The sequence below is a fragment of the Natator depressus genome, chromosome 9 (genome assembly GCF_965152275.1).
Source record: "Natator depressus isolate rNatDep1 chromosome 9, rNatDep2.hap1, whole genome shotgun sequence".
NCBI lineage: Eukaryota > Metazoa > Chordata > Testudines > Cheloniidae > Natator > Natator depressus.
In genome coordinates this window covers 32,641,812-32,654,582 of record NC_134242.1, presented here as the reverse complement: position 1 = coordinate 32,654,582, position 12,771 = coordinate 32,641,812, and positions in this window count along the sequence as shown.

The window sequence follows — 12,771 nt, the reverse complement described above, 5'->3', positions numbered from 1 at the left end:
ATGTGGAGCATCTTATAATTTATAGTTACAGGGTGATGTTCTCTAACACAGTGGTTCTCAACCAGGGGCCCGGGGCCCCCTAGGGGGCCTCGAGCAGATTTTAGGGGGGCCTCCAAGCAGCGTCAGCATTAGATTCGCTGGGGCCCAGGGCAGAAAGCCAAAGCCCCACCATGTGGGGCTGAAGCCCAGGTCCCTGAGCCTCACCACCCGGGGCTGCAGTGAAGCCTGAGCAATGTTGCTTCGTGGAGGACCAGGCAATTGCTCTGCTTGCAACCCCCTACCGCCAGCCCTGGCTTTTATATGCAGAAAACAAGTTATTGTGGCACCGGTGGGCTGTGGAGTTTTTATAGCATGTTGGGGGTGTCACGTTCCCCTCTGGTGTTATCTGGACCAGTGATCTGCTAAGTCACTCCAATCCTTGACTCTGGGAGCCAGCCTTACCCTGCTTTGCTGTGAGAACCCCCACTCCTGGGCAGTTCACGCACAGCCTCTGGTGTGTAAGCTGCTCCTTGGATTGTGTGACCGAATGACACTAGCCAATATCTCTGGTCCCAGACACAACCCTAGGAACCTCCACCTTGCAGTGTCGAGTTATGCCTGCTGGACACTGCAAGTTTATATGAGTTCATCAATTTAACAAAGAAATTGATATGTACCAGGCTTGTTATCCCAAGGGGAGTCTCTGACACACTTCAAACCAAATGCACTGCTTCAGGTAGAATAAACAAACAGATTTATTAAGTACAAAGATAAATTTTAAGTGATTATAAGTCAAATCATAACAAGTCAGATTTGGTCAAATGAAATAAAAGCAAAATGCATTCTAAGATGATCTTAACACTTTCAATGCCCTTACAAATTTAGATGCTTCTCACTACAGGCTGACTGGTTGCTCTTCAGCCAGGTTCTCACCTTTGATCAGCACTTCAGTCACTTGGTGTGATGTCTGTAGATGTAGGTGGAAGAGAGAGAGAGCATGGCAAATGTCTCTCCCTTTTATCATGTTCTTTCTTCCCTCTTGGCTTTGCCCCTCCCACTTCAGAGTCAGGTGACCATTACCTCATCACTGTCCCAAGCTGGCCAAACGTAGGGGGGTGACTCACTCGAGAGTCCAACAGATCCTTTGTTGCTGCCTAGGCCAGCATCCTTTGTTCCTGTGAGGCTGGGCTGGGTTTGTCCCATACCTGCCCTGATGAGGTGTGAACTGCCTCTCTGCTCTTGGAGAGTTTTTGCCTGGGCTTATTTTAAGCCATGAGGATACATTTTCAGCCTCGTAACTACATACATGAAATTATAACCTATAACATTACTATAACTTTACTATAACAACAATGCTCAGTGCATCATGAGCCTTCCAAAGACACCCGACATGACAAACTTTGCATTGGATACCACACAATCATTTTATAAGGATGAACATGGGGGTGCTGGGTGTTCCACTGAGGTACAGAGCATCACAGGGGGCCTCAGAAAGAAAAAGGGTGAGAACCTCTGCTCTAACAAACAACCTTATTAACATTGCTTACAATTACACTGTAAGCAGGTTGACTTTCCACCATACTTTGAACAAATTATATCTGCACCGATTAAAGTCCAAATCTCCCCTATTTCTGCCTTTATTCTTAACTTAAATAACAGAAATAACAATACATAATCATCAACCAAAGCTTTTTCCTAGGATTAGATATTCTTAAAGTTTTCCCTGTAGGGCCCTCAATCCCAACCCCTAGTTTGTTCTGCCTTATATAGGCACGCAAATCCTTTTTATTTCTTGTTATAGAGCTAACAGGCCCCACCTGTATTCACTACAGAGAGAGTCAAAAATAATTTGCATTTCTATATATTATTCAAGCACCTAATATCAGGATGGCTCAAAAAAAGTCTTGCGTGTCTATGATTATTATTATGAATGTTATTGTTTATATTGCAGTCACACACCCACAGATCCCAACAAGGATCATCATCCCGTTGTGAAAGGCAGTGAATGAACACATACGAAGATGCCCCAAATGCTCACGAGACATGGCATGCCAAGGCAAAAGCATGACAAACAATACAGGGAAAGGGAAAGGAGAGGATAACAGGAATATCTTTAAGAGGTTGCATAGGCTACCTGTGCGCACAACATGGTGGTTTCAAATCTTTTAAGCGTACTGTTTTTAATTGTTATGTTTAAACATATTGAGTTTTTATGTATTTTTCTACACCTCTGAATTAGCCACTGCTAGCTGTCTTAGGATCTGATGCCCTGTTACACACACAGATCTCATACATATGCTTTTCAGGCACTAACAGAAAATGTAATATCCATTTTCTTTCCTACATGTCATCATTAATGCCTTTATGTAGCATTTTATCCACTTCCTGGTTCACAACTTCTATTGTGACACATTGACTGGGTGACAAACTGTGGCTTAATGACAGGTTTCAGAGTAACAGCCATGTTAGTCTGTATTCACAAAAAGAAAAGGAGTACTTGTGGCACCTTAGCGACTAACCAATTTATTTGAGCATGAGCTTTCGTGAGCTACAGCTCACTTCATCGATGAAGTGAGCTGTAGCTCACGAAAGCTCATGCTCAAATAAATTGGTTAGTCTCTAAGGTGCCACAAGTACTCCTTTTCTTTTTGTGGCTTAATGGCGTGACTTTAATCTCTGTTACAACCTTGTGCCAGTACAGTCTAAGGTAGGGGTGGCCAACCTGAGCCTGAGAAGGAGCCAGAATTTACCAATGTACATTGCCAAAGAGCCACAGTAATACATCAGCAGCCCCCCACCAGCTCCCCCACCCTGCTCCCAGTGCCTCCCATCCACCGGCAGCCCCGCTGATCAGCACCTCCCCCTCCCTCCCAGCACCTCCCGATCAGCTGTTTCTTGGGGTGCAGGAGGATCTGGGGGGGAGGGGGAGAAGCAAGGGCACTACAGGCTCAGGGGAGGGGGTGGGAAGCGGTGGAGTGAGGGAAGGGCCTGTGGCAGAGCCAGGAGTTGAGCACTGAGCCCCCCCGGGACATTGGAAAGTTGGCACCAGCTCCGGAGTCAGTGCCTATACAAGGAGCTGCATGTTAACTTCTGAAGAGCTGCATGTGGCTCGGGAGCCACAGGTTAGCCACCCCTGGTCTAAGGGCTTTGAATAGTGAGTGTCTTGGACTTGGTACTTGATTCACTTTGCCTCTCCTTTGTAGTATATGTTAAATCAAAACTAGATTTCCTGTTTAATAAGGTTATGATATTTCAATCAATAGCATATACATGTCATCACACACATGTTTTCCAGTTAGTCCGTTCTTTGCAGTATCCTGAGTAACATAATTGGTGTTGCCTGCACATTATACAAAACAAGTTGAATGCTTGGAATTAATTCTGGATGTTTCTGGATTATTAAAAAATTTAACACTAAGATTCCATTTCTGCAGTGAGTTTTGCATGAGCAAGACATCTGTGCCTCTGTGGAGTTCATTACAGGACTGGGGCTACATTTCTTTTACTTCACTTGGCAACCTTTGTTCACTAATAGTAAAAGATTATTTTACTTTTGAAGACATAAAATAATCATTCATCCAATTCTGAGTCACTCTACAGAATAGGTGGGGCACTCCCATTCCCTGCCTTTTGAGATTGATTGTTTCAGTGTTTTTCTGTCCAGTGTTTTTCTGATTGTTTGCTTTCTTTCCCCAAACTCCAGCCACATGTTTCATTTTTCTACAGAAGAGGCAATTGGTACTCCTTACTCTACTTCTATATGGCATTTCTGTAGTCAATTCACAACAATAGCAGGCACAATTATTATCTGAATTAGTAACATAAATACATTTTTCACATGCTGTAACCTCACTTCCTGGTTTAAAACTGGTTCGGTCTGAGGTGTGGCTGCAGTTGGTTATGCTCACATCTAAAGTCTTAGCACAGTGGCTTTCAACCTTTTTTCATATGCAGACCCCTACAAAATTTTAATGGAGGTGCAGACCCCTTTGGAAATCTTAGACATAGTCTGCAGACCTCCAGGAGTCACTGGACCACAAGTGGAAAACCACTGTCTTAGCAGAAAGAACACCAGGTCCCTCCTGTGGTGACTCATATAGTTGTGCTATGTTAACTGCATTTTCTAGGGTCAAACCCACCTGCTGTAAGGATTTCTTAGTGTGTTGTGAGCATGCTATGACTTGATCATGGATCATGCTTGATGCAGATATACCAAATTCACAGTTACATTTCCAATGACTTCAGTGGGACCAGGGCTTAGCCCTTAAGGCATTTACATATGAGTCATAGTATTCATCAGGTACTTGCAGTAGCTGTCTGAATTTGTACTCTCCTGAAGTTGTATTTCTTTGTGGTTTGAAATAAGCATTTAGTGTAGCCTTTGTCTTTTCAGATATATCCATTCCCCTTTGTGCCTCTTTGTAGATTGTGGTAATATTGCTCATTCACTCTCTCCTCTGCTTTATCTAGTCCACTGACAAAGTTTCAGAAACAGAAGGGATTCCTCTATCCATGTTGTATATTCTGCATATAGATCAGCTGTGGTGCTGTAGAAGGGCTTAAGTGCTAGTAAATTTGGTTTGCTGTTTTTTGCTATCTCCCATTGCCAGAATGTTGTGTTCTTTAGGAAATATGATGTATGCAATATGATTGTTTTTATTAAATGCTAACAACAAAACCATAATGGATGGAAACTGAGACACCAATCATGCTCCTCAGATTCGTGCATGAAAGGGACTCCACAGCAAAGATCTCCTCTTCCTGCCCAGAAAAAGGGCTCATCTGCATCCTCTCCTTCCCAAGATCCTGTCTGCTGTGGGCTTATGATACATGAGGGCAGAGAGTATGAACGATGGGTAGGCCAGGGGCATGGTGTGGGATGTGTACTGTCCCCCACTGTACCCAATGGCACGCTCACTACATATGTCATAAAACTAGAGGCTGTATAACATTTTAGCCATGATCATGGGTACATTCAGCTTGTGGCTAAATCACATTATGCTGTTATCATATCAGCTCTTAGAAGCTGGGCTTGGTCAGTACTTGGATCAGATGTTTTCAAGGAGCATCTTGGTGCTATAGGAAGTGGTGTTTCTATTCCATAGTTGGTGCTGTTCTCTCTGTCATCCTGCAGTAATGTACCAGCATGATGCTAGGGGGCATGGTGCTGCTGAAAATAACATTTTTGCATGAAATAAATAACACCGGTCCTGCACCACTTGCTATTGGAGATCTAAGAGAACAATTTGTAGACCACCAGATGTTAGCTGTCCTGGCTGAATTCCAGTGTTGGTAGATATTTTCTGCCTGTCTGAATATTCATTCCAGTGTCGCTTGCTTATATTAATATTTTTTATTTCAAAACTACTGTGTGGAGTTGCTGTTGAAGTTCTACAGTGGCCATACTTCACACTAGAAGTGGCTGAATTTGAGAGAGAAACAAAGCAATCCTTGTGTACCACCATTTGAGGATCATTAGTGAAGTGTTGTGGACCCATTGGGAAGCTTAATCTAAAACAAACACTTTTTTAACTGTAACATTTAATAAATGTCAAAACCAAACACTGTATACAGTGTTGTGAGGTAATATCTTTCATTGGACCAACTTCTGTCGGTACGAGAGACAAGCTTTTGAGCTTTTGTTCAGGTCTGAGAAATGTAATCAGAGTGTCAGCAAAATACATGATGGAACAGATTGCTTAGCATAAGTAGTTAACACATATTTCAAGGGACCAGACTTCCAGAAGGTGTTGGTGTGATGATGTGGGAATCTAAACCCCTCACCCCCAGCCGTTTTTCCTCCTTTCTCCCTTATGACTGGAGCGGTGTTAACAGGCCACTTGAGATTCACTTGGCATTGCTCCAGATGAAAACCTAGTCCATCCATTTCTTCAGTATGACATACTTGCAGCTTTTCAGGCATAGTCAATTGTAACTCTCAGTACTGCACTACTGCTATTAAAATCTGCATGTAAGGCTCTCAGGACACTTCTTTTCTTTTCTGTCTTTCTTCATTTCCTTTCTCTGATGGCTATGGAGTGTACCTACTGTTTCCATTTGCTTGGGCTAGTGCTTTTGGACCTGTGCCTGGGATGGTAGTGCCACAAACACCAGGTGGTCCACCCAGACTTCAGAAGGTGTTGGTGCAATGATGTGGGAATCTGTTTGTACAGCTTCTGAATTCTTTTGTTACTGAGGGATCTTCATATCCCTTTATCTTTACCAAAGTGTAAATTCCATTTTGTATGTGCAGCATTTTGCCTTCTCTTGTTCATTTGCCTCCATGTGGGGTGGGGAGGAGATGGGGCGGTGGGGAAGGGGCATGGGATGGAGAAGAGAAGGGGATGGGGGAAGCTGGAGCCCAGCATGCGGCATCCCCTTGGCAGAAGCTGGGGCTCCCCTGTTAAGCAGGCCCATCGAACCCTCACCCTGACAAGCCCCACCTCCCCTGCATCTGTACCACCCCGATAAGCTCCCGCAGACACCCTCCCCACTGAGCCCCAACCACCTGCACCTGGACCCCCACCCAAATGAACCCCACCTCCCCTGCACCTAGACCCCCCCCTGCTGAGCCCCAAACACCTTCACCTGGATCCCCTGCAGAGTCCCATTGCCCCTGCACCTGGAACCCCGCAATGAGCTTCTGTGCATCCAGATCTCCCACTGGGCCACCTGCACCCAGATTGCCCCACAGAGAACTCTCTTACCCCCACCTGGATCCCCCCACACTAAGTCCCTCTGCACTTGGATCCTGCTGCTGGGCTGAGCCTGATCACCCACACCTGGTGCGCCTGGCACAGGGGGCAGGGCCCCAGGGTGTTTCTGGGGCAGGCCTGGCCCTTGCACTGTGCCAGGGTCGCGTGCAGCCTCACTGCCGAGTCCCTGTCCCGGGGTGGGGTGAGGGGAGGCTGCAGGGTGATCTCCCACCTCCATGCAACCAGTGGCCTGTGCTCCCCACTGCCATGTTGGAACCTCCACATTTATTTATTGACAAAATTAGCAGAATTTTAAAATATTGTGTGCAGAATTTTTAAATTTTTGGTGCAGAATCCCCTCAAGAATTTGGGGTGCTGTGCAACTGTGATGGTGGGACTGTGAGGAAGGTGGTGGGCAGTGGGGAGGTCTATGGGCAGGGGGTGCTGGGCGAGCGGTGTGGTGTGCAGGGTGCTGTGCAGTTGTGGTGGGAGGCCAGCAGGGGAGGTCTCTGGGAGGGGTGGGGACTGGGCATAGAGATTGTGGCGGAGATCTTTGGGCAACGGGGCGCTGGGCATAAGGGTGGGGCATTGGGCAGGGGGTTGGTGTGGTGCGTGCCCGCCCTCAAGGGGAAGGGGCATGCTGGCAGCACAGGGCTGGGCCTCCACAGAGGGGAGCACAGGGGCTGTCTTGGGGGACAGGGCGGAACCAGCACCACCCCCCTGCACTCACCGGTGGCGTGGCTGGGGCTGGGCCGCTGCACTTCTTGCCGCCGGTGAGTGCAAGCCCGGCCCTGCTGCAGTCCTCAGCGGAGTGGGGGTGGAGCAGGGGCGGGAAGAGGCCGGGCTGGGGCCATGGGGAAGAGGCGGAGCAGGGGCTCGAGCAGCATGCAGCTGCGCAGGGCACCAGGTAATTGCGTATGGGTAAGGACGGCCCTGCCCTCCTGCTCGACTGCACAGAGCAGGGCTGCTCCCACCGTGCTGTGCCTCATTGTCCCCAGCCCAACCTTCACTTTGGAGACTGATCATCCCGTCCCCCTGCACCTTGCCCCATGGGGGCCCACAAATATTTTTGGCACCAGTCCCACAAACAGTTAATCCAGCCCTGCCTACCACATGAGTGAAACTGTAACTCAGAAGGTTCAGACCTGTGGTGGGATTCTGGGAAAGGAGTGCTTAAGCTACAGGGGAGTCTGAGGAGTCAGCACTAAATTCAGGAGCTAAGCAGCTGGGCCCTGGGATCTCAGGAAGGGGTGCTTGTAATGGAATGCTAAATTGTAGTATACTATTCAGTCACTAGGTGGCATTGTGTGTAAAAACCTTATTTACACACAATGCCACACAAAAACCTTATTTCTCTACGTAAAAGAATAAATGGACACAAATCAGATGTCAAGAATTATAACATTCATAAACCAGTTGGAGAACACTTCAATCTCTCTGGTCACGCGATTACAGACATGAAAGTTGTGATTTTACAACAAAAAAACTTCAAATCCAGACTCCAGCGAGAAACTGTTGAATTGGAATTCATTTGCAAATTGGATACAATTAACTTAGGCTTGAATAGAGACTGGGAGTGGCTAAGTCATTATGCAAGGTAACCTATTTCCCCTTGTTTTTTCCTACCCCCCCCCCCCCCCGACGTTCTTGTTAAACGCTGGATTTGTGCTGGAAATGGCCCACCTTGATTATCATACACATTGTAAGGAGAGTGGTCACTTTAGATAAGCTATTACCAGCAGGAGAGTGGGTTTGTAGGGGGGGGCGGGGGGGTGAGAAAACCTGGATTTGTGCTGGAAATGGCCCAACTTGATTATCATACACATTGTAAGGAGAGTGATCACTTTAGATAAGCTATTACCAGCAGGAGAGTGGGGTGGGAGGAGGTATTTTTTCATGCTTTGTGTGTATATAAAAAGATCTTCTACACTTTCCACAGTATGCATCCGATGAAGTGAGCTGTAGCTCACGAAAGCTTATGCTCAAATAAATTGGTTAGTCGCTAAGGTGCCACAAGTACTCCTTTTCTTTTTGCGAACCTTATTTAAGGTATCCTCAGCCAAAACCTAGCAGAGCATTAAAGTATCTTATGATGAACACTTCTGCTATGTACCTCACTAAAAAGGAAGCACTGTAGCCAGTTCATACCCGTACAGGAACGTGACAGAGCTAACTAGAGGATTTGCAACCCAAGAGGATCTAGGAACCCCAAGGCAGGACCAGATTCTGTTCAGACTCCCATGGGTGTAAAACACCTGAGGATCCTCCAGTGGTTGGGTCCCCTCACAGCAGTCTGGTGGGCTGCCAGCAGGGTACCCAGATCTGTGACAACTGGCATCTTTCTCTTTTTTGGCTTTGAACTGGTTCAGTTGGTGTCCGTAGCTGGCCAGCTTATCTCAGCCTTCTGTGTCCTGGCACCTGGTTCAGTTCTTGAACTCCACAGTGCTGCACATAGGTAACTGGGTGAAGTTTTCTCCTGCAGATGAGGAACTTGATGCAGACTATCAAGACCAGGTTCTTTGATACAGCTGGATTAGGGTGACCAGATGTCCCGTTTTTATAGGGACAGTCCCAGTTTGGGGGACTTTTTCTTATTTAGGCACCTATTACCCCCACCCCTGTCCCATTTTTTCACAGTTGCTATCGGGTCACCCTAAGCTGGATTCCCTAACATTGTAGGTGATGGACTGTATTCATGTGAGCATCATGGTCCTTATTGTGGGTATATGTATATGAAATATGAAATATGCCTGAATATGCAAGAAATATCTATCTATATAGGTTTTTATAGTGTGCCCATCAATTTAGTATCTGAGGACATGACTCATAAGAGTATTATTATATATTTTCTGCCTAGTTATCCAGGGAGTACCATGATGCCCAAATGTCTTTGATCTGTTGAAATGTAGAATGATTCTGTCTGCAAGGCCTGAATTCAAGCTTTGGCTTGTAAACAAGCAGCAAACACAATGAGGCATAAGTAAGAAAGTTATAACATCACTGCTCACACCCTGCTCACACTCCTAACAACCCTAAGTTATTTTGTGTAATTAGTAGAAATGTTTCTATATTATTGTTATTGTTCCTATTGCTATTTCTTGTCAAATATTTTTTAAAGAAACCAAATATTTCCTGTGAGTGTATGTAATCCAAAATATTGTTCTAGTGACTGGAATGTGAATGTGACATTGACTGGAACAAGACTAGACAAAATGAAGCTGGCTAGTCTGTTTTCATTGTCCAGCTGGAATGAAGTTTAGAAAGTAACCAAACAGCATCAATAGTCAAAAGTTAGTTAGATTTAAAATTCTTTCACATTTACTAAGATATTATTAGTAACACAGATTACATTTTTAATATATTTAGATACTATTTTAAAAATCTGACTGTATCCCTTTAAATGTTGCAGTCGGAAATCTTTACCATAATCTGCCTAGCAACAAGTGACTCTCTGATAACAGGAAACTAGTTCTTTCTTTCTTCAGATATATAATTCTACAAGTAATAAGGATCCAGATAGATTGAAAATTCTTTGAGACAAGGAATGGGTCTTAATCTATGTTTAGAAAATATAGTGTAAATTTACACTGCTAAATAAATGATTATTTACACTAATATTAAGATAAAGGTATACATATGTAAATATAATTCATACAATATAAGTAATATACTATCCTAAAGGAGTACTATATTCTTTCAGAAGTAAATAATTCATTCATTATATCAGTATTTATAAAATATGTAATTACATTTCTCTGTATGTAGATATTTAAATAGGACAAAACGCATGACAGCAAATAAAGATAAATGAAAAGGTTAACCATGCTTAACATTACGCACATGAGTAGTCCCACTGAGTTCAATGGGAATACTCACATGTGTTAAGCATGCATGCACGCAGGTATTTGCAGGATTGGGGCCTAAATAAACTAGATATGGGCTCAAGTTATAAAGTTTTGGTCTGGATTTGAAGCTTGGGAGTTCAGATGCAAGATCATAGAAATATGGAACCAGCCATGACATTTAAACTCAGATGCAGATCCAAGTTTCTTCAAAGTTTGGAGGTATTTGGATCTGTGATTTTGCTTCAAGTTCATCTCTAGAAAAACTGATTTTTAAAATGTCAATCTGAAAATTTTCCATTGCATTTCACACTATGAGACTAAATGCTGAGTAGTCCTATTGACCACCTCCATAAGTAATGATTTATAGGGTTAAGTGAAACCATAATTAGTACTGGGAATTATCAAAATACAGTACTGGTGAAATTTTTCAAGATATACAAATAACTTCTTGACTTCCATTTTCCAAATCTATATAGGATGGAAGTAACAAGACCATTTCTCCCCTCTCTAGATCCATGTTACTGTGTTTTCCATGGCAGGTTTGTTTTCAGAACTCATAGAAGGAAAGCTTTTTTAAAAAAAATATTCTCTGTAGGATTTGGATAATTGTAGTTAAGTTACAGGGGCAGCATGAATTTGAAACATCAAGTTCAAAAGATACATTAAAAATAGTTTCAGATTCTTCTCCTGCTCCTGAGTCCCCCTTACTATTTTTTGTGTTTTTACAATCACGTTGTCTTATTTTTAAAAATTGTTTTTCTCTCCTACTTTGCTGTGTGCAAAACTCACACAAGCTTAAGGAGAAATGGACTGACTGTACAGGGAACACTGAAATGGGCTACATACAAAGTTGTTGTCAAATGCACAAAGTAAAAAAGAATAGAGAAATTGTTTCACTTTCTCTAATATTACTCAGAGTAATCTCTGGTGTTTTTTGTAATAATAGTAAGTGCAGATGTGACTTTTAATGTTGACAAAAGAGGGTAAATGGCTCTTATCCTTGAGAAACCACTTTGGATGACAGCAAACACTGTCATCCAAACACTTTTTGTTAATTTATAGAAAGGGTTTTCCCAAGTATTAGCATGTTCAGAGTTCTCAGGTGTTGGTGATTTCAGTCCACCTTTGCTTTTGAATGCATTAACTGCAGCTTTCTAGGTTCTATTTAAATGTCAAGGACCCTACCCTACTCTCTATAAATATTAAAGAGGATATATGCAGAGGTGAAGCCTGTCTATTCAGTTCAGTTTGTCTCTGGCCTTCCAGTCCCCTAGGTTTTATTTCTTCATTTAATTTCTTATCAGGCTTTGTAATGAGAAGCCGTAACTAACATCAATGGCAGATCCTGGGATTGGCAGTTGCTGCAAAATTTAAGCTTTCTTAAAAAGGAAAAAAGGGGAGGAGGGTTCTAGCCCTCTGGCCACTGCTCTTCCTTTGATCTTTTCCATGTTGAGATTTTTTTTGCCCTGTATTGTGGGTTGCTTATTGTCAGCGTTTCCTTCTCTCTTACTGTGCTTCATACTTCTCTCCAGATGGCAGCTAATACAAAGAAAAACATAATTTGTCCCATGGAGCAAAAAGAATGAGGGTGTAATTGAGATGACTTTTTTGTCACTCCAGGTGGCGCTGTTCTGCATAGTGACAAATGAAGAGTGAAATGAAAGCAACAATCAATTTTTAAAACAGCACCTTGTTTTCTGTGTGCATGGGGCAAATTCTGCTCTCCACTGTCCCAGGCAATACATTGTCATTTACTAGCATGAACACAATTATTAAAGCAACAGATAGTGTAGAGTGTGATAAAGGATTTACCTTTTTAATTTTTTCTGTTATATACCCTTGATATTTGGCACACATCTATCTTTATTTTGGCATGTATGAAACAGCAACTCAACAATAAGGTATCCTATATACAGTGTGCCTGATTCTTCTCTCATGGTGTAAATCAGGAGTGATTCCACTGAAATCAGTGGAATTATACCAGTGTAAGTGAGATCAGAATCTGCTATATTAGAGTTTTTTAAAAAAAATTCATTAAATGAGGATTGCAAGAATGCAGAATTCAACTTTCCTTCATATTCTGTCCAGGGGTCTGATCGGGTCCTTGGTTTTCCCAGAAGCAGCAAGGAGAATCCCAGAACAAGAATCAAATAGTCATCTCTTGATAACCAAGCCATGATTTCAGAGGGAAAACACAATGGAAGGAAACAGTCACTAAAACATGAAAGCTGAAGATTTTAAACAGTTTTACC